Raw genomic sequence first — 22,658 nt, 5'->3', positions numbered from 1 at the left:
TTAACATAGCAGAAAACCTACCCAGAGCCTCCAGAGACTCTTTGGGTTGCTCTGGGAGTTTGGAAGTCACTTACAGCTTATTCAGAGGGTTTTTCCTCCAGTGCCCATTCTACTGCATTATGAAATGCACTATGTGTCACTGCAGTACAAGAACTTGTACTTCATTGGCACTAGCATTAGAAATTTATGATGAACTCTCCAAGTATAAAAAACCATTTAAAATAACTGCCAGAAGGGAGAATGTTAGAACTGCTACTGCTTTTATCAGTCCCTGCAGTAAAACCAATGAAAAAGTGTATCTTAGAGTTTGAACAGTAACATGTTAATAAGTATAGGTCAACACCTGGTTTTGAAAACTTTAAATATAATAATAAAATTGCAGAAAGAAAAGAAGAAGCCATTTTTTGTACTGTTTCTCTACATTTTGCTTGCAGTCATCCAATTTTTTATTAAAAAAATACTCGGCAACTCTAGCAAAAGAAAATAAATTTCAAAATAAACAGTATTTTTAATCCTCTAATTTTATCCAGGTAAGTACTAGGAAAAAAAAATGCTCAAGGTGGTAATGGAAACAGGAATTATTTTTGCTAGCACTATAGGACTGAAAGAAGGATACCCTTTAAAGCACTATTTTTTAATGCATAGGAACAAAAAACAGTGTTGAGTGAAACAATACAACATTTAGTGTTGGTTCATCCTACTTCCTCCTCTTTGAGAATATAGAATTATCCATGATTTTACCTTTCTAAAATGTTAACTGGATTTGCAGAATGCAAAACGCAGGACTCTACCTTGGAGGCAAATGCCTACCTTACAAGGAGAAGCAGTTCAGACACTACAAAAATGCATATGAACTGTTCAAGCCAAAACATAATCTGTACAAAAAGTAAAATGTCATTTTGAAAAATTAAATGACAACAGGCCAGGACACATTTATGTAAAATGTCCAAAGTTTACCTGTGTTCCTTTCTAATATTATGAGATACCTTAAAGGAAAATAACACAAAAATTCAGATGAGTAATGTTCTATTAAGCAATCAACAAGTTATAAATAATTACATGTTTTTCTATGCACTATTAAATGAATATTTTTTGCATTTACTAGTATCCTTACACGTACATAGTAGTAGGAGTCTAATGCATCAGTAAGATATACCCAAAATTATAAGAAATAATTTTTTATGTCAATGTGTTCTTACTAACCAGTACAGAGACATTTTTGAATCTGGGATTTTTGACTGCCTGTTTTATTGTATTCCTCTGTGAAATGTTTCCAAAATCAGCATGTTTCTGGAATATTGGTCCTAAGACGTGTTTTACAATCGTCATTCCAATTAATTTAAACAGATTGTTTTATACATAGATATAACTAATAAAGGTTAAGCAATGCCACCCTCACACTGAATTATTTTGCAAGCAAAGGAAGAAAATGCAATGTTTTCCCGCCAAAAAGAACCTGAACGAAACCTGGGCATTTTGTAAAGAGTGATCAACTACACCCATAACTTTATTCTAGGGCACCAAATCTAGACTAAACTAGTGAAATGTAGCATAGTTGAATACCATCTTATTTTCATACAAGAGATGATATAAAGCACCTTTAAAAAAAAAATGCTTGATACGAAACGTCAGTTTTCTGCAGTAATTATAGAAGTGAGATATTGCAGATACTGTCACGTGTCTTGAGTCATGGGATGATCTCAGTGAAGAAACAAGTTTGTCATCTGAATTGGGTGCATGACAGTGGTCACAGGCCACCATCAGAGATGCATGTCATGTGTCAGCACCAAAAACAGCAAAAAAGCTTTCTGCAGAAATTCAGAAGTTTCTGCCAAGAAATCAGCCTGTTGCTTGCTACTAGCAGCCTCACTGGAAGACACCACTGAAAATACTGCAACTTCAAGAAAGGTCCTTCAATTTCATCTGGGGTATTTCCTTTCCTCTTCACCATAATTCACTAATATATGTGTAGCTACACATGTTCTGAGGATATAAAATATGTACTTTCTGTGGCGGTTAAAGTGTAAAAAAACATATTAAATAATTATATTGTGAAAGTAAATGGAAAAATTATGCATCAAGCATAAGATTCAAGGAGATTCAGTCTCTATTTTAAAGCAATTTGTAAAGTGGTCTTTCTCCTCCAGCAGCAATCACTCTAATTCAATGACGTGGCTTTTAAAATGCCACATTGCTGCACACACCTGGACCTACTTTCCTGAGCTTGGACTGTAAGCAGAACAGCAGGTTCTCAAGGAGCACGTAATTATCCCAGTATGGCCCCAGCACTATACTCCAAATACCCCTCTTCAGAATAACAATGGAACTGCCCTCTGAGGGTCTGTGTGATTGTTACACAGGACTGTGGGTGTTGCTGTTAGGTAGGAAGGGAGGAGAACAGACACGCTTTATAGTGTTAAGTCTATGCTGAGAGCTGAGGGCTTTCTGTGCTTTTTGTGATACCTGTGGTCTTACCTAGGAATTAAAAATCTAATCAATGCATACATCAGTTAATGACTTTTACAATCCTGGTGTAGAACAACACAGTCAGGCTCTGCTTCAGTTCAACCTGCTTACAGAGTGTTTAAGGATATGCAGTTATATCTGTACACACACTGCTGGCTGCTGCAACCAGTCCTAATGCTACAGTTTTCATCCTAGGCTTCATGAGACAAAATGGCTTAACAGCCCTTCATATCTGCCCTGCCCACAGTGACAGCCATATTCTTCCTGCAGTCATCCAGCTAACTTCACAGAGGAAACAATACTCAAAGAGCACAGACTTTGTTGAGTGGATGGAACTTTACAGTGGCTCATAAAGATCTGCCTGATAGGCTGTATTCTCATGCTATCTTTTGAGACTAGTCAGTCAGAATTGATTGCAACTATAAACCCTCAGAGAAATAGTTAATAGGTATGTGATGCTTACATCTCTGAAAGAGTCTGATGCAACTGGATCCCACTGTGAAGAATTAAATTTTTTCAGGTGAGCTTTTTTGGGAAAAAAAAAAGCTAAAAATTAAATAATCAAATAAATAAACAAACAAATAAATAACCAATCACATCTATGCAATAAACTGATTTCAAATAGAGACTTCCTAGAACATGACATGGAATATAGTCACAAAACACAGGAGTGGTCATCACATGCTAAAGCACTGGTGTTACCTGTGCTGCCTAAAATAACAGTGACAAAAGAACTTTAAAGTTTGGGCTTTAATACACTTTTGCATTCCTGGAGTTAGCTGCACCATTGCTCCTACATGCTAGTAAGTAAATAAAAGCCATTTTACATCTTTATTTTCCCACTTGTGTTAAAGAGATTCAGCAGGTACAGAGATAGCGGTTTTGTTACACACACATACTTTTACTTTGCTAGGAGTGCTTAGCACCATAATGAGTAGATTCCAATAGCACTGTAATTGTTTCCACGATGATAAAAAGTGGTATCAAAATTTGCCTGCCAAAATATATTGATTTTGAGAAAATGTAATTTAGAAAAAAAAGGAATTGAAGAAAATCAATGTTTTGTTGCAACATCTCTGTAAATGTTTCAGTATTATATTATTCAGTATCCAGTTTCATATTAAATTAGCAGTACATAGGAAAATAATCAGCGTTATGATAATACTAAGTCTACTACTTGGTGTGCTCCTCCCCTACACTCCAGACTTCTTTCAGAAGGCTTCTACAGGGTTTCTTCATACCCTGCCAAACTAAGGGTTTTAGTTCCTCAAAAGGCACCTTGAGTATGTCTGCCTGCCTATGTGATCACAGCAGAAATCCACACTGGAGTCTAACAACTCACAGTTGTCTTTAACGAGGGGTGAAGAATGCATAGGCACTTGTGAATTCTCTTGCACCATCTGGTCATTTGGCCAAAATAGTCTTTGAACAGAAATAAATCACTTGAAACAAACCACTGTAGGAAAAGTCTGAGCAGTCTGCAGCAAGGATTAGCTTCTCCCTTTGTCTGTCCAGTTTCTGTTCTCCTCCTGCTCTTCAGCATACCGGAGGCTACAGCAATGGACTTACCCAGAAAACTCTACACAGTTCCAGGGTGGATAACAGCAAAGAAGAACCTGTGAAAGTACATACTGAAACATTAAGACTGTGTCAGTGAAAAGCCTGTGTGTATAGTGGGAACCACAAATTATGTGTAATCTGAGACACTTGGGGATTCATCACCAACTCCTGATTAAGGGTGTTTGTCTTCAGGTGCCATAGCTCAGGCATGCCTTGAATACAGGAAAATAATCCTGTTTTCCACTTTTTTATGAAGCAATACAAATCACATTGTCCATTCCCAGAGATGCAATACTTAAACCTGAGCTCTATTGGATTTTCTGTCCCAGATTTCACAATGACTTGTTCTGAAGCTTTATCTTTTTAGAAAGGGAGGAGTCACGAGTTCAGGAAAGAATACCTCATCTGCTCTCAATTCCTATTCTGCATTAAAAAATACAGATTTTAACTTTCAAAATGTATTACAGTTTCTTTTTTCAAAGTTCATTGAAGTCATCAAAAACTCTCATTTCAGGGATTACACCCTACCTTATACCATGGAACTCATTATTGTGAGCAAAACGAGCTTGAGGAAAAGTAGTCTCTATTAATCCATGACTGAACATTCAAAGACATTTGGATTTTCTCTTCTTGAATTCCCAATAGCATAATTCAAATATTACTTCAGGAAGATTTTTGAGGACTAGTGCAATTTAAAGCAAAAGAGCTGCTGCTTTAAAACTTCTGGACTAGAAAGTCCAGATATTTAAGGGAGAGTTTACAGATCTTCCCCTTTACAGCCACAGACAGACACACACTGCTTTATACTGTTTGCACCTGGAAGTTTTCTGACAATCAGAGGAAACAGCTGGTGAAAGTAAGCAACTTCCAAAATCTGCACGTGTGCACAGAGGCATATTTCATGGCAATGTCGGTGGTTAACGCTGGGCAGCTCTGCAGATTTAACGAGCGCAGCTAACGACAACGATGACGCACACTACAACAATATGTTGTAGAAAAGTATGATGTACAAGAAAAAATGTGGACAAAACCTGTATGTAGGTATGTCCTTTATGTAGGTGCACATAAGCAAAATAATTTAATATCCTTTAGATTAAGCATTAAGAAACCAATTGCAACCACAGATATTCCTGAAGTGAAAATCATGGAGGCTGGGAGATTTTTTCAGTGAAATACCACTTTTTCTGTGCTATTCATTAAGCATCTGACACTAGTCCCAGTCAGAGATATGATATTGGGCTAAGACACGTTTGCTATGAGCTGATACAGCAATTCTTACACCTGTTTACCACTGCCACTCACAAACAGTTGAAAAATGAGTATAAAGAGGAAGGTATCACTTTACAACTAGTTGATAATTAAGTCATGAATAAATAACACATCAGATGGAGATGTGCTTCAGTGTCCCAAAACGAAATGACAATTCATTCTAAAAACAGGAGTCAGTATGGCTTTGAGCTATCTATATTAGCACTGTGGTTCTAATTGGGAATATGCTTTTGAAGTGCATCTGCCAACTTGTCTCCCTTTCTACACCTTGGTGCATGCTGCAAACCTGTTCTGGAGCATGTCAAAGAATCATAGAATAATAGAATGTTCTGGGTTGGAAGGGACCTTAAGGACCACCGAGTTCCACCCTGCAGCCATGGGCAGTGACACCTTCCACTATCCCAGATTGCTCCAAGCCCCATCCAACGTGACCTTCAACACTTTCAGGGATGGGGGATCTACAACTTTTCTGTACAACTCAGATGGGCCCAAGCCAGAGGTGCTCTCCATAAGCACACCTAGAGGTCCAAGTATGAATTATGCCCACTGAACCAAACCAGAACTACTTCTACAAAGCAAACTCTCAGCATTTAATATGGACATTGGCCACCCAGCTGCATTCCACAGATCTGCACCTACTGGGTTGAACAGTACCAGCCTCTGGCACTAAAAACTGGACCAGAGCTCAGGAAGACAGGCTCTGTCACTGGTCAGCTGAAGGACATAGGACACGCTTCCCCTCTTGTCTGTGGTCCCCCAGCACAAGACTATTTAACCTCCTTTAGATGGAACTTTGAGACCTATCAATGAAAAATGATTTCCACAATTATTTCAAACACGTAGTTAACATGACATTCTGGTAATCCATCCCCTTACTGACTGTGTTGTACCTTGGATTTATAAACTACCTATTCCTCACCCACAACTCACTTGTCAGACTTCACTAGAGCCAAGACCCATTTGGGCAGAAACAGACTCTCTGGACTCTGTGAGGTCCTCCTGCAGAGCACAAAGGTAGCTCAGTGCCGAGAAGGCATTTTTTAATGGAAATCATACCACAGATTGCTGCTATGAATGGCAATGCCAGTCAGCTTCATTTTCCACTGATTTGATTCTAAAACAGACATTTTCCCACTTTTGTTAACATTAAGTCTCCACAGTAATTCCACATGGCATTAAAAAAAAAAAAATTACCTCATTTGATCAGTATACATCAAACAAATTTTTATCCATGTTAGCTTCATTGACATTTTTTCCCTCATCTCTTATACATACTGAATATGAAGCATTTCTTTGGAGTGTTATAAAGGAAAGTGGAAGCTAAGTTTGCATCACAAAAAGGCTCTAATAGTGCCAAGGATGAAAAGCATAAGGTGATGGCATCATGCAACTGGCCATGGCACCCAACAGAGACAACCCGCCACTGCAGCATCAGCTATAGGTCTGAGGCTTGTTGAGTCTAGAGCCATGCACTTTGTCCAGAAGAAAATTATTTGGGAAAAGCTAAACTGCAAACATCACTGGAGCCTTTTGTCACACAAAACTATGGGGAATTTTTACCAGCTCTGAATTCCTGCTGAGAATTCACCTCCATTAAAAGTTCAACACGTATAGCTTAGTGAGGATGCTTAATAAGGTTAAATGCAGTACAGCCAGTACTTCTGGTACCAAAAAAAAAAGCTGAATTTATTAGGCCTGCAGATCAGTAGATAAATTTCTCAAGAGACTCTATAACTATCTCTCTACTAGTGGATTAAACATGAGTAGAATATTAAACATATACGCTGGCATGAGCATCTCAAGTCCTCACTATTGGACTATCACTCTCCAAAATGGGGTGTCCATATGATAGCTGGATGTCTCTCTGGAAGCAACTCTGGCACTTGCAGACTCCTGAGCAGTGCCTGGAAAGCCTAGAAAGAGAGTAACAGCTGGCAGGGGCCAAGACCACATGTGAATGCTCCAAGAATTTACTGGTAGTGTTGGTTGGAGTTAGAGTACTCAGGAATGTTTTCCAAACACTGTTGTGAAACAACCTAATGGCAGCAGTGTCTGCACATGTCCCTCCCACAACCTTTTCCTGGAAGTTGAGTCACAGTGGGACAGCAGAAGAAACAGAACCACACAAATATAACAGCAGGTCGGGGAAATTCAGTTCTTGGGGATACTTCTTCATGGTCCAGCAGAAACTGTTGAACTGTAGAGTCTTTAATAATTTCTTTAGGATGTACACTAATTCTAAATTACACCGAGCATCTGAAGATTATTGAGTAATTTAAAAAAATTTTTTTTTGCCTCCCCTTTTATCATTGTTTAATACTCTGGTTTGTTTTATTCCCATGAAGGGAAAACAAAGAGAAAAAATGGTGTTGGACCTATTGGTGGATATAACAAAACTTTTTATTCAGTTTCCATATTTTTCACCGGGAGTTTAGCTTGAAAAGAATTAAGAAAACATTTTTATCTCCATCAGATAGAACAGAACAGCTGAAGGGAAAAATGGGAAAAGTTGTCTCAAAACACCTTCTTCTTCTTCCTCTGATCCCAAAGGAGCCAGGCTGAGCTGGCTCTCACCATGAACTGCAGCACGACTACAGAAATAAAATACAGACAAGTCATCTAAGTGTCAAGCAGAGCCCATTGCACACAAATTCTGTACTCTCCTCAGCCTGACAAGCTCCTCTCTGTATCTCACCCAGACAGAAAGTATTAATTCCTGGGAGGTATTTCCAACAGCATGCCCAAACAGAATCCTCAGTTTCTTATTTAGTCTCTTGTACTGAGACAACAACCAACATCTAGACCCCAGAAAAGGATCTGGCTATTTCCCAGACCTCTAGATTTAAAAAGTTCCTTTTCACACATAAAACTTACAGAACAACACTAGACAATGTATCAGCAGGAATCCCAACTGGCATTATTGTCTTTGGCCACTAAAGAGAACCCTGTATTAACAACAGCAAAGACAAGCTGGAGAGTAACTGATGCAAAAGGGTGGGTTTCAGAAACACATCAGCATTTGAGAGCTCCAGCCAATATTCTTGCAAACCTGAGAAGTGACACTGTTCACGTCTGTATGAAGACGTTGAACTGAACACCAGCCCCAGTTCTGTTACGTATTCTGCTGCTTGGAAAAAAAAAAGGAGTGGGCAGAATGAGACATGAAATTTGTATATATCAAGGGATGATCAACACAGGTAATGTCTGAAAAACAGTTTTTCAAAGAAATGAAGATTTGAAGTATTTTTGGAATTCAGTTTTGTAATTACATTCAATTCTGCTGCTGCTTTTCACACACACACCCCAATACTCACAATGCTGGAGTCCTAGTTTTTCAGGGAATATACACAGAATGGAAAACGTGGCCATTTCTTGCCCTTCAAAGTACCTAAAAATTCAGGTGATGATACCTAACTACTTAAAAATTCTACTCTTGGTGCGAAGATCTGCAAGCTTGTAGCTTTAGTGCCATCCTATGATTACACAATGGCATAACTGATGGTCAGTATATCAGCAGTCATGCTGGATCGATTTGCTTCTGCCATTCTCTATGACAGACAACAGAAGATGGGCCAAAACCTCTTCTCTTTGACCACTGGAATTGCACCACTGCATATAACAGCCAAACTTGACACTGTATTTTCCCTGGAAAGGAAAGGACAATGTGTTCCTCAGAAGCCTGATATGACATGATATGCTGAACTAGTCTCCTCTGGAGTTTTTTCAGTCAATCAATAAAATAACCGTCTTGGAGGATTATTGAATACATGATTTTGATGGCATGGAGACTACAACTCCTTCTGAATGACTGCCTGTTTACCACTGGGTTTTGTGTAAAACAATCAACATACTCTGTCCCCGCTGAGCAATGATAACCAAATAAAATTGAACTTTCACTCCACTCTGATCATACAGTAATCTAAAAACTGAACAATTCCCTCCCACCTTCCTTCCTTGCATTCTCTAACGCCAGTCACAGTTATGGTATGGCTCAATCTAACAAAAGCACAGGTAAGAGTAACCTGGAGGACTTTTTTTGCAAAGGTCTGGTACCTCAAGCTTTTTAAAAATTTAACACTTCTTATATGTATTTATACAGCACAAATGTCTGTTATTCAAGTCAAAATAAATAAACAAGTAAGGCATTGTGTAACGGTATCATTAAAAAAAACCACTTTCTGTTTACAAAGACATTAACATGCCATAAAAAAAAAAAATACTGACAGCTCTGCCACACCACCAGACAAGGAAACATGGCAAAGTGATGTCTTAGGTTTTAACTTTTATATTTTTCAAATCCTGTACTGCCTAGTGTGTAACTCTGAAAGTTTCTTGTAGCCTGTTAATTTCTGCTCTCTCATGCTAGGCAGACATAACAAAGCCTCCCTGGGCCTACTCTCCAAGGACACCCAGACTGTCCTAGGCCCAAAACGTATAAACCAAAGGCCTCTAAAGGGGGGCAAGCAGAAGGGAATTACATCATTAAACTGAAGCTTTAATTGGAGAATTAGCCCTGCTATGCAAATGAACCAAACCTGTAAAAGTGTGACGAACTCATGACCTGTCATCCACCTTGGGCTCCATCTTGGCAACAGCCTCTGGCTCCCCAGGGGTACCTCTGAAGGCCTTTCAAATACATACCTACTTTTATTCCCTTACTCCTGTCCAGTCTCTGTGTCTAGGAGGCCTCTTAAGGCATCAAAAGGACTTGAAGCTGAGCATTGAGTGCTGAGGCTGGGGTGCTGGCTGTAGGCAAGGGCAGCTTGAAGAATATGAAACAGACTAACTGCCAGGGGGTTGGTTATGCTGCACAAACTCATGAAAAAATGTCACACTTCTGACAACAAAAGATGACCAAAGAGTAATAGACATGAAGACTTGGCAAGGGACAACAGGGAGAAGAAGGAAATATACTAGTTGCCACAGTAAGAGCTAGGACAAAATCTGGTTGCAGTGATAGATGACCATAAATCAATGACAGATTGAAAAGTAACCCTGACACTTTCATCCTTTGATTGCCTCCATCAACATTACATCTAGTCAATTCTTCACACCCATTATTTCCATGTATGTGAAGATTTATCACTCATTTTTGAAAGGTAGTGTTTAATTTTGTGTCCTCTAGAAGCAATTAACTAAATCCATCTTTGTAATCTTCAGCACTGTTACTGCATTATTGCCATGTTTTAATCGAATTCCTCCAAAGTGATCTGCCATTAAGTATGGATTCATCATAACATTTTGTTTCAGGTTTGCTTTTGTTTCATGATCATGAAGGGCACCACAATAACATGAATATATAAAGAGACATAGGATTCAACAGTGCCACACATATTAGGGTACAGATGACATTCAATATTGCTCCGTAAATGTTAAAAACAAACAGCATATAGAGGTGCCAAGAATTTTAGAACTCATTTATTACCACACTTTCCAGTATCAAGCTCAGCTACAGTCAAGCTCAGAAGGGCTAGCTAATTGTGTGCCAGAAAGTAGCAAGCTATGTTTGTATTGTTTGAATTGTAATTCAGCAGTGTTTTCAGGGAGAGGGATGGATCTGGCTTTCCCCACAACAGATTTCTTTTTTTTTTTTTTTGGTAGACCTCATATCTTAGGAAAAGGACTATAAAAATAATGATGAAAAGAAGGCTACCTCCTGCTTTACAGCACAAAAGATGTGAATAATCAAGAGTCAAGAGGGATGAGAAAGAAAAATTGCAAAAGATTCATACAGGAGTCTCATGAGATTTGGTCACTTGCTCGAGCTATTAACAGAAATCATTCAGGGACTTTTAGGGACAAGTAGCAGTAAATGACTGTGACTTCTGTCTTAAAGACAGCTGCTCAGTGAGCACCAGAAGTCAAATTAATGGATATACTTACATCTCAGTAGAATAATTCTTTTTTCAGTTAAACCACCTTGCACATACAGAAACCTTTGTGCCAGCAGGTTACTAAATGACACTATACGTGTGTCTCTCTAAGTAAATTAGAGGAATAGATGTGTGATTGTAAATGAGATCTTTATAGATGTGACTAATGAAAGAAAAGCCTAACACCACAACTGTTAGGGCTAGATGATTTATTGAGGAAGGCTATGCAAAAGGGATCTTCTTTGGAGGTTAGAAGCTTTTCTTTTTAATGTAAAGATCATGAAATCATAGAATACCAGGTTGGAAGGTATCCCACCTTCCAGATCACTCATGATGATATTAAACAGATATTTATAATATCAATGAAGAATATTATAGTAATGGATAACAAGATTACATTACCTAAACTTTTGGCTTCCCTTTCCAAATTACAGCACCAGCATCCAATTCAAGAGGCACCCAACACCACATAAATGGGTATGCTGGGAAAGACATATGGTATCAGCCTTGATGCAGTCAGGTTAATAATATATGAGCATGTGACTAAAGTGGGTCTACTGGAAAGATAAGCTGATCAACTACCTTAAATGCATTTGCTAATTTGCTGCCCGTCTTTTTATTCCTGGTTTTTTTTCCTGTCCATTTAAGGGGGATTGTTTATAAAAAGAATTGTAGGCAGATAATCAGTTATTCCCAAGCTACCTCAACCATTTTTCTGAGGAAACAAAAAGGAAAAAATGCCGAAGGAGACACCATTTTTGATCAAAAGGAAATGAGATATTTCCTCCTTAAAATTGATTTCTCTTAATCACCTCTCATTCATCACACAAACACACACAGGTACTGCTAACTACTTCTTACACATTCCATAAGCCCTTACTGCCCAAGGACAACCTGGCTTTCTCTGTCCCACAGGTAAAGTGTCCACCTCATCTATGCAATTAATTTGCACCTACACTCTAGGTATCTAACAAAGGCTGCTTATGGGACTCTGGTACTTTCTTTAGTTTGTTTTCACAAAGTACGTACTCTGGAAATCCTTCCTCTATAGCCACTTATCTATCTAAACTGAAGTGAACAACATCTCCACTGAATTTAAGTGCATGTAAACTGCCCAGTGTAGCTGCCCTGTGTTCAACCTCAAGCTCCTTTTTCTCTTTGTTGGTAGCTGTCACTCACCTGCCACAGCTTTCTGCTCAGTCATGCAGGTCAACACACAATGCATTTGAACTGTGTGGAGTTGCTGTCAAGGGGCATGAAGCCAAGCAAGACCAAGAGACAGAGCTCACCCCTCACAAACAAGTCTGCAATAGCAGTTTCCCATCATGAAGGGAATATCTATCCACCTATTCTCTCAAAGAAAAAAAAGAGCTCTGACAGCTGGGTAGAGTCAAGAGGTCATGCAGGTGGCATCCACTTCACTTACTGCCAGAAGGGTAACAGATGGGCATTTGGCTCAAGCCACACTCACTGTGCAGAGAATGGAAAGAAACAAGGCACAATGAACAAGCTCATTGAGCTCTACATGAGCTATCTTCTAATCCAGATCTGCCAGTCAGATCAGCTCTATCGCCCTCTGGAGAGTCACAGCTCTCCCACTAGAAACGATGGCTACGTAACCTCACATGGATGCAAAGAACTGCACTTTCTGGATAGATCTAACCAAACAAATGAAGTGAGCCAGGGAGTTTCCTTGTCTGAAGGACAAGTGTTGCTGCATGGCACAATTTGTTTCTATCTAGATTAAGTTATTTCACAGCACAAGTAGCTGCATCCAAGGTGCCTACTGGCAGTGGAGCTGGCATGTGCTAACCTCCAGAGAGGACCAAACCTGGGAAACTGCTGGGACAAATCCATGCTAATGGCTGACATACAACAAGTGCATGTCTGAGCACAGGTGCTGTGCTCAAGCACATTAAGTCTTAACATTCTACAGATCATCAGGAGCACCACAACTCTTAAATTTAGCAGAGCCATAGTCCATGGCTCAAAACCAAAACTAAGGGTTATATATATTGTTCTGCAAGTCCGGAAGACATTTTCCTACATAAAGTTCCAGCTGGTTAGGGAGATATTTCTGTAATCCAAATAGAAACCTACTGTACATGACTGGAAAATTCTTGGAAAGTCCAAGTGAATAGCATAGGATTCCTACCTGAATATTCCAGGAGGTCAGAAGCTAAAGCAAATCACTGCTGATGCAGAGAAAAAAAGACAATGTCAATGTGTTATATTATGAAAAAAAGGCCTATATTAATCTTTTGTATCTTTAACAACTAACAAGACTTACTGGTTTACCCAGTAATATTGAGAATTTAAATGCAATTTTGTATCATTTATTATTTTCAACTTCGGATTTTCAGTGCATTCTAAAATGTACAGTAGCATAAAAGCCACCAAGAAAAATGGTCACTGGAAAACACCAAGAAAAACGGTCATCAGCTTGCAAAATAACATTTGATTAAGTCGGAAAATTACTTTACATCTTAGCTTTCTAAATCTGGAAGATTAAATTTCTTACTCTTCCTGACTTATTTCCCCACTGAAAAATGTGACAGAGGCTCAGATTCCCTACATAGCCAAGCACAGCTCCTGGAAGGCAAAGCCCTCAGCTTTCTGGTTGTACTTCAGCCCAGTCCAAAAGCATGAAGGGCCCTGCCCAGCCGAGCTCAGGTGCACCTGAATTGGATTAAAGCTCAACATTTGACATTGCAACTAAGCAATGAGCTCACATGCTAAAGCTGTGATGGGTAAGTAACAACCAGAATGGGAAACCTTAAAATATCCCTCATGTGAACAGGACATAGTTATGGGAATGAAGCTCTTCCTTTCAAGTAACTTTAGGGTTAACAGGCCATCAGAGTAAGACAGTGGGGCTATCTTGTATCTCAGTTCAAAGAAAAAGGGATGACCTACTTTTAATCACATGGATTTGAGCTTGCTTTTAAAGGCTATCTTCTCTGTCCTACATGTATTCTGATTCAGGACTCACACAAAATCTACATGAAAAACCCTCTGCAGTTCACATCACATGCAGAATTTACATGCAGTGCATTAACCTGCTGGCTAATACCACTTAGTCAACTAAAGCTCAGCTGTGTACCAGTTTAGGGCTGTCTTCTAATGATCTTCGAAAAGGCAGGTTAAGAAGGAGCAACAGGTGGAATTCACTCCAACATTAACTGAAAACTGAGCATCTGTCCTAAGTCAGTCAACTCCTCTCATTGTCTTCTCCATCCCATTACCCTATTAGTACCACCAGACAGGCACTTCAGGAGGGCCAGTCATCCTTGTTGTCTTAAATACCTGTTTTAGAACAAAAAATACTCTCTTAGGGAAGTGCTTCTCTCTTGAAGGGCACTCTGATGATCAGCTCTGGCTGGATGCTGGTTGTACACCAGATAACCTATTTAAAGCTTGTGAGACAAGTCTTATTCAAGGACCTAACTCCCACTAGTGCAACCATCCTGTACAGAGCTCTGTGTTGGCATAACTTCGCAGCATCCAGAAATTCTAGCTGCACCAGAGGTGTCTCTGGCATCTCTGCAGAGTGCTGTATTGTGCCATGGAGACATACCCATGAACTAATGAAAATTCAACATTCATATTAGTATAAAGAAAAAAGTCATTAACTGCTACTGAACTGCCAATTATCCAGTGTAACTGCAGACCTCCCAGCACAGCTGTTTTACCTTCCCTCTCTGCTGCATGCAATATTACATTCATATTGCAGATTACATTATCACAGCGACCTGTAACCAGTTCCTAACTGCTGAGAGAACAAATTATTTTGCCAAAATTATTGGTTCAAATCTGTAATAGTGAATAATGAATTAGACATGCCCAGACTTGGGGATTTTTTTCCTTGCAATATCTGTAGCTGTGAGGAGCTGTGACATTGAATTACAAATATTAAATAAACTGTCGCTTTGAGATGATTCTTCTTCCAGCTATTTTTTATGACTCTGTGTCACAGGGGAGAAAAGAAGAAAGTTTGTCCTGGATAAGCTAAAACCCCTAATGGTAGCTAACTACTATCAACCTCTTCCACTGAAAGTTTTTATTATACTTCAGTATTGATGGATTGCACTTGATACTACACAAGTTTAAATCCTTTATATAATCACATCTTTATTAAAAGGAAAACTGTAGGGAAAAGTGAATTGTTACTAAATCATCCCAATGCTCTGGTGACGCCTAAACAAAGATACTCTCCTCAAGCTACAAATCACTGGAGATTGTAAAAGCACCCCAGAGAAGTAGTAACGTGTTCATTTTTTTCCTCCCCTAGCATCCACCACCAGCCAGTAGCAGAGTCAGGACATTTGGCTCCGTGGACCTCTGTGTCAGACGTGTCATGGAAGTTTCTATGTTTGTATTTTGTCTTCTGCCAAGCATGACATTGCCTGCTGTGCCTTTATCAAATTGCTAAGCTTTCTGTATCACTACAGACATTAAATTATCTGAATAAGAATTCAGTGCACTAATAAAGATCTTCATATAAATATCTCTCTTTCCTTTATCTCTTTTTTTTTTCTGTCCTCAAGGGAATGTGAAAAAATTGCTAGGTATAAAGTAGGTATAAATCCATAAAGCTTCTGAGAATTTTCAACTCCTGTTACCTTAAATTAGTGCACTTCTTCATTACTTGGGCATTATAAAAGTCTTTCAGCAGAAGTAAAAATATATCATGGTCACATGCACAGAAGTCCCAACCTTGTAGTTTAGTAACTTTTCTATGACTACTATGTATATTTGAAATGACATACATGTGACACCTGGTGCAATCGATGCAAAGGTACTATGAAGGTACAGTGAAGACTTATACACAGTGTTGGTGACTAATGACATCTCAGATGGCAAGGCATGTATTTATGGCATTGGCATTTATTACAAATTACCTATGGGAAACTTCCCATCTTTGGCAGCATCAGCACGATACCAAAGGAACATCCGAAACCACACCAAAACATGCTTGTGAGTGTTGACAGAAATAATGATTAAATCAGAGCAGAGATCCACAGAAACAGAGTGCTGGAGAATATCTCAAAGCATCAGCTAGCCCAGCCTCTCCAAAGGCAAGAGCAACACCACTGGAAGAGGTATTTTTCTAATCTCTTCTTGAAAACCTGAAACAAAGGAGATGCTACAAAAAATGTAGCAAGATGAAAACCAATTTGAAATCAATTCCCTCATTTCCTTAATTTCTTCAGGTCTTAATTCAATTGGTTCTACAGAGAAACTGATCATCATTCTCTCACCTATATATTGGGAACTTTATTTCTTCTCCCCATACTATTTTTCGCTGCTAAACAAACCCATTTACTTCAACATCACCACATATGCCCTGTTTTGTAAATATATTAATTAGAAACCTTTCTTCCATTCCTTACACCTCCTGTTTCTTTCCATCTCCCTAAAAGCAAGTGAGGAAACACTGGACACAGCATTCTTGCTCAGGCTTAACTAATGACAAAGCAAATCCTGTGTCTTGTGAATGACACTTCTATTTACATACCCCAAGGTAAGATGTGTCTTTTTTCACTTACACTGCACCTGTGACTTTTTCACTTGCTTTAGATTCTGGTCCAGTAAGGCCTTTTTTAGTGTCCTACTGCTTAGCCAAATCTTTATCATTTTAAATAATGGATTCATCGTTCCTTATATAATGCAGCACTTCGTGCTTGCTCCTTCTTTTTACAGGGCCATTCCTCTAGTTTGTACACATAATTTTTTGTCCACGGACTATTTGCAATTATTCCAGATTGATGTCATCACAGATCATATCTATTTCATCATCCAAGTCTGGATGATTCAATGTTGGCAGTTGGAGTTGGCTTTTAAATAGTTTATTGGCACCGCCCAGCAACATTAACTACCTCCCTGTCTCTGCATAAGCAGGTATTCCTTCCCCTTCAGAGTAGCTGCTTTCCATTGCAGATAAGCAGAAGCCTGTCATCATTTCCCTTGGACAAACAGGAGTCATTTTCCTATCATGCCATCTGCTACAAGCACTCTTCTCTCTCTCTGTCAATAAGCACTATGAAACATGACAGAGATGGAGAGAGAGAGAGAGAGAGAGTGAGGCAGGCTGGGGGAGTTCATGGGTGCTGTCCTGAGGAAGAAAAATGGAGGAAACAAGGCTGGATGATCCTGTGGCCAGCCGGCAACTAGAGAGCAGGTAACCTGAGAGACAGACTATCCTCCAGAATCAGTGCCTGTTGCCATGCCCCTCTCAGTGGATGGACACTGGCTTGTCACCAGCACAGTGACAGCACTCTTTGCAGGGCTATGCTGGCCTCAGGAGATCCTTCCCTGCTTGGGCACTACTTCTTTCTTCTTCCTTTTTTTCCCCTCTATATTATCTATCAAATACATACATGTGTGTATATACACGCATGCAAAATTATGTATGTGATCTTTCTGCCATAGTATGATCTACTATTCTCCTTAAATACATTAAATTATAAAATATATAAAAGTAAAATCAGAATACAAAGTTATATATTCTATTTTATACTCCTGTGATTTGTGAACTAGTAATAAGCACTACACACGGGAATCTTCTTCTAGCTAGAAAACTTGTGTTTGCAATATGATCATGTAACCATTGTATCAGAAAAACTCCTTTAATTTCTCCATCTGAATCTTCAAAGTGAAGTATGTCACAACTAGGTTATGATTTCCTGCAGGAGGTAACATCAAGATTGTGTTTGCAAAGTATTTAGAAAGTATCTGTTTATGGGAGGAAACATAAGCTCCATTTACAGTAGAAAACATAGGTTACATTTCACTGTGCCTACTCAAAAACTATCCAGGTTGCCTTGGCTCTCTGCATAGCCATTCAGGAAACAAGGACACCTCCCAGAAAGATTAATCCTTCCATTTTAAAAATAACAACCACACAGACACCTAAGATACCTGTTACAAATTAGTGACTGTCACCTTCTTCTGATTCCAGAGGGAATCTGGAGGAGAAGCTTTGGCTGTACATCTAAGGAACAATTAACTTACCTAAGCAGAGGTGTCTGGTGCCATTTTGGATTGCCTGGCTTATGCAGGACCCCTGCATAGGGCTGGCAGGTACAGCAAAGGATCTATGCTCATTTAAAGGATAAAGGATCATGTTTGCTTCAGTTCTAGAGAGGCAGCTGGAGTCCAAACAAGATACCTTGAGGCACCTAAAATATCTAAGAAGCATTATTACATTGCCTTCTTTATTTTCAGCTCTCTTGACTCCATCACCTGTATTGACAAGAACAAGACTCAGTTGTTTAAATTTCAGGAGCTAATACCTGGGCAGAGGACTCACAGGAGACCTGCACCAACCTGGACTGGAAACTGGAGGGCAAGTATGGTACTGTGAAACCAAAATGACAGTAGACACCTTTGCCCAAGCATCCACATTCTGTTCTAGATCTCCATTAACTGCACTTGTGGAGTTTAGCAATCCAGCTCTCACTTAGACATCTAATGCTGTAAATCTCAATTTACATAAACCACATCCAGCAAATTCTTTAACATCTAAAGCAAGATGTGACAGATCTCATTAACAGAAGCATGATGTTCTGCACCCTCAGTACTTCAGGTGAAGCATGAATTAATTCACCTAAAAATAATTATTTGTGTATCACTCTCAAGTAAAATAGACACTATTTAGTCTCAATGAGTAGTAACTTCAGTCGACCTTAGGGCAGCAACTAAAACACAGTTTGTCAGAAAGATGTCAAAATTGCTTTGAAAATCAGCAGGCACCCAATGAAGTCTATATGCATACTTACAGTTTTATAAAGGCACATACGTAAAAATAAAAGTTACAGTGTTAGCATAGAACAGATTACATCTTTTTTAGAGTGACAGCATAGAATAGATGACATCTTTTTCAGAAACAACAACTCATCTGTTTTAAGATCTGACTAAAAACTAATTTTGTGACTACAGTATTCTCAAAACAGCAGGACAACTACATAGCAAATGATGCCTCCTGGGTTTTTCTGGTTTAATTTTATCAAAATTAGAGCCTTTGAGAAACCCTTGATGAACAGCTCTGAAGTCCTCTCTATAAACAAAGAGAATGCAGACAGCACTTCAGAGAGCAGTAGCATGTTTCCTGTTGTCTGCAAAACATTATCTCTAAGAAGAAAGGTTCATTTTTGCACTGATCCCCTTGTTTTCTCCACTCTATAGCATTGCTTCCCATAAACTATGAAGCACATTCTAAAATTATAGTAAAATGAAAGCACAGTACTTTAGTCTTCCAGCTATAATAATGACTTTAAAGAGGGGTTATTTGGAGATTCAAGGCATTGATTATTTAACTTCCTAAATACAGAAGTATTTAGGTGCTTGAAAATTGAATGCCTGGAACTACCGCATTTGATTCACAGACCAAACATTGAAGAAGAATCAGACTACAAAAAAAATTGCCAATTGTGGACACTGTCTGATTGGAAATAGGCTGACAAACTAGTAAAAGCACAAGAACTATTTCTTTTTCAATTCACATCATCTAAGCAAAACACGTAGAAACACAGCAAGAACAACACAGAATCAACCTGAACCATAAAAAATGATAAAATTTATAGCTAAATTATTGAAATCTGACATCAGTAATCCTCCATACTCTTTATTTGTAAGATGACTTACTGTATATTCTCAGTATTACATCTGTTGTTATTATTGATCAGTATTTTGTTTAGAGATTTATATTTCGGTACAATTTACAGTGATTTTAAATGAAATTATTGGAGGTAGGCACAAAAACAGGTAGGTGCTTAAGTATCCATCTACACATATAATTTGTGAAATAGGCAAATAATTATGGGAAAGAATGTACAGGTTAAGCAGGGGAGTAAAGCACACTGAGATATAGGTACAGCTATATGTACAGGTCATTAACAGACTGCAGCCCTTCCCTGAGCAATGCACTTCTTATATGCAACTTCATTAATTCTTCCTTGCTACCATATTTATGTAACTTAAAGTGTAAATATCAAAGCATGTGATTTTTATATCATACATGTTTACAATTTCAATAATGCTAATCAATATTTTCAAGATGTTATGAAATCAAATAGAAGCTGCTTATTTATAACTTTTCAGTAAAACAATTTGATGGTCTGCAATCCTAATACTTGCATCTGTCCTCCTGATCCAGATTAGCTTCAAATTCAGCATCAAAAATAAAGAAAAATATTAATCATTCCATGTAATCCAAGATGTGCATGGCTATTCAGTAAGTCTATTCTAAAATATAGCTACAGGTAGTCAATGTATAGGGCAAAGGACTTTTAGTGATTTTCAACAGAAAGACTAAAACCACACAAATAAATTTTTTAAATTATGGAAAGCTTAATAAATAACTAGCAAATAAAGATTCATAGAGGAATATATTATATATAAACCTACAGTTTGGTTATGAATAGAAAAGAGCATGATACAAGCTGTAATTCCTGTTACAAAGAATTGTTATCATTTCACTGAAAGCTACCTTACAGGCTGCCTATAAGGTAGCATAACAAAACTTGCTGTAATGACATTTTATTTATGTCCATAAAATTGAAGAATGTTAAATCTCTGGCTATTTTATTTTTAATACAGAGGTAAATTTTAACAAGCTAATTTATACAATGTTATACCAATGTCTAGATTTAACTCAAAGGAATTAATGTCCATACTACCACAGTTCACACAGAGAAATTCTTGTAAGATATTTCAATAGTTGATGAGGCTAAAGGTCAACACTCCCAAAAACTGCTGGGAATTAAATGAAAGAATATGTCAAAGTTTAAAAGTTTAGTTGGCAACCAGCATGAAGTTCAACAGCTACGCCTCAGGTCTTCAGACTAACAGTGTCTTTTTTTTCCCATCCAAATTACTACTTAAAATAAATACTTGAGTAATCTTGAAAAGCTCCTTCTGTTCATCCTTATTCACTGTTCATTGATACATACTCAAGAATCCTTGCAGACCAGTATAGTTACTTAAAACAAGTAGAAGTAACCAACTCAGGCAGTACGTGAATATAGCTGTGCTTAGTCAATGACTTCTTTTCCAGGGAGGTGAGACAAACTCAGCAGAAACTCTGGTTGTAGTAAGGTGTTCACCAACCAGAAACCCTTCCTGCTCATTTTTGCTGAAGTAAACTAGAACAGTTTTTGTAACAAAAGTACTTTAGCAACTTTCTTCAGAAACACATCATTTGTTTCTGTTGCAAGATCTGTATTGATTTTTTAAGACTTTGCATTGCCCCACGATGGGGCACAGAAAAAACCACTTCTCTACAGCTACTCTGGCAGCTAATAGGCAAGAGTGGGTACCGACTCCTGGGGCAGCTAGAAACTTAAGCAACTGGTAGTACACTGACACACTGTTTAGGGGAAGGGGATGGCACCCATCTTCTTGAGGAGCTCCCGTATCACTGAGGATGTGATTACCCAGCCTAGCACAAGAAGCAGCTTAATTACTTACTTTTCCTTATACCCCTGCTATAGTGGGTTGGACAAGTTGTTATTTAAACCTAACAGGCTTTCCTGCAGCTGGGAAGAAAAAAGAAAAAGCACAAAAAGCAGCATACATGCCCTCATTTTCTTTCCAATCTCAGTATGCCTTTTTCTGGTATTTATTGCCTCTCTGGCACTTCACATACACAGTGTTATATATTAATTTAATGAGTCATGTAATGCTTCCCTAAGACTGGAACATATCCAGAGGTGGGGAAGGTGGCAGTGGGGATAGTGAAGTCAGACTTTTCAATTGCTCTTCAGAGAGAAGCTTTCATTCAGCTCCCATTTTTTTACTTGAGAAGCAATCCTACAGGTACAGAAAAGCCTGTCAAATACATGAGGCATCGCTGCAGTTGCCTGAATCTGCATGAAGCCTAAGACAAACTCTTGTAAGTAAGAACTATCTCATTTTTTTCCCGCCTGAACGAGTAGAAAGGCTGGCATTGGTGACACTTTTAACTGCAAACAGGTAACTGTATCTCTGTCAAAAGCATTTTTTAAAAGATGAGTAGAGAAAAAGTTTCTCTCTCAGAATTTCAAGTAGAGGGTGTGAAAGTAGTGGCAGGATTAATAAAAATACAGGGATCACGTATCAAGCCGAGATACACCAGCTTGCAACAGTTCATTGAAGGAGAGGTAGCGCAGTGTGAGCGTTATAGGTACTACAAGAGAGCTCAGCTTCCAAATGTGTAAATATTACTTTTAATGCTACAAATGTAACTACAGCATTGCAGAGTGGGCTGGTCTTTCTACACGTGGTTTGCGAAAGGAAGAATACAAGGAAAAAAAAGCTGAGACGCAGAGAGAAGGAGTAACTTGCTCAGGATCATGAAAAATCCACCTCAGATTTAGGATTAGGCCAAGAAACAGAAATTATAGCTTCTAACCTCGAATCATCAAAGTATACAGACGAGAGGACCAAAACGCAGAAAGGCACTAAACACCTGCCTGTCCATCGGTGAACCCGACAGCCCCGCACAGCATC

At 38.6% G+C, this 22,658-nt stretch overlaps 1 protein-coding gene across 2 annotated transcripts in view; it reads right to left on the bottom strand.

The window, feature by feature from the left end:
• The window catches only part of GABRB3 (gamma-aminobutyric acid type A receptor subunit beta3), a 203,487-nt gene that overhangs the window by 96,807 nt on the left and 84,022 nt on the right, over positions 1–22,658 (bottom strand). The window lies entirely within an intron of this gene.

Source organism: Corvus hawaiiensis, chromosome 2 (genome assembly GCF_020740725.1).
Source record: "Corvus hawaiiensis isolate bCorHaw1 chromosome 2, bCorHaw1.pri.cur, whole genome shotgun sequence".
NCBI classification, from domain to species: Eukaryota; Metazoa; Chordata; class Aves; order Passeriformes; family Corvidae; genus Corvus; species Corvus hawaiiensis.
This window is presented reverse-complemented; position numbering and strand designations above follow the sequence as displayed.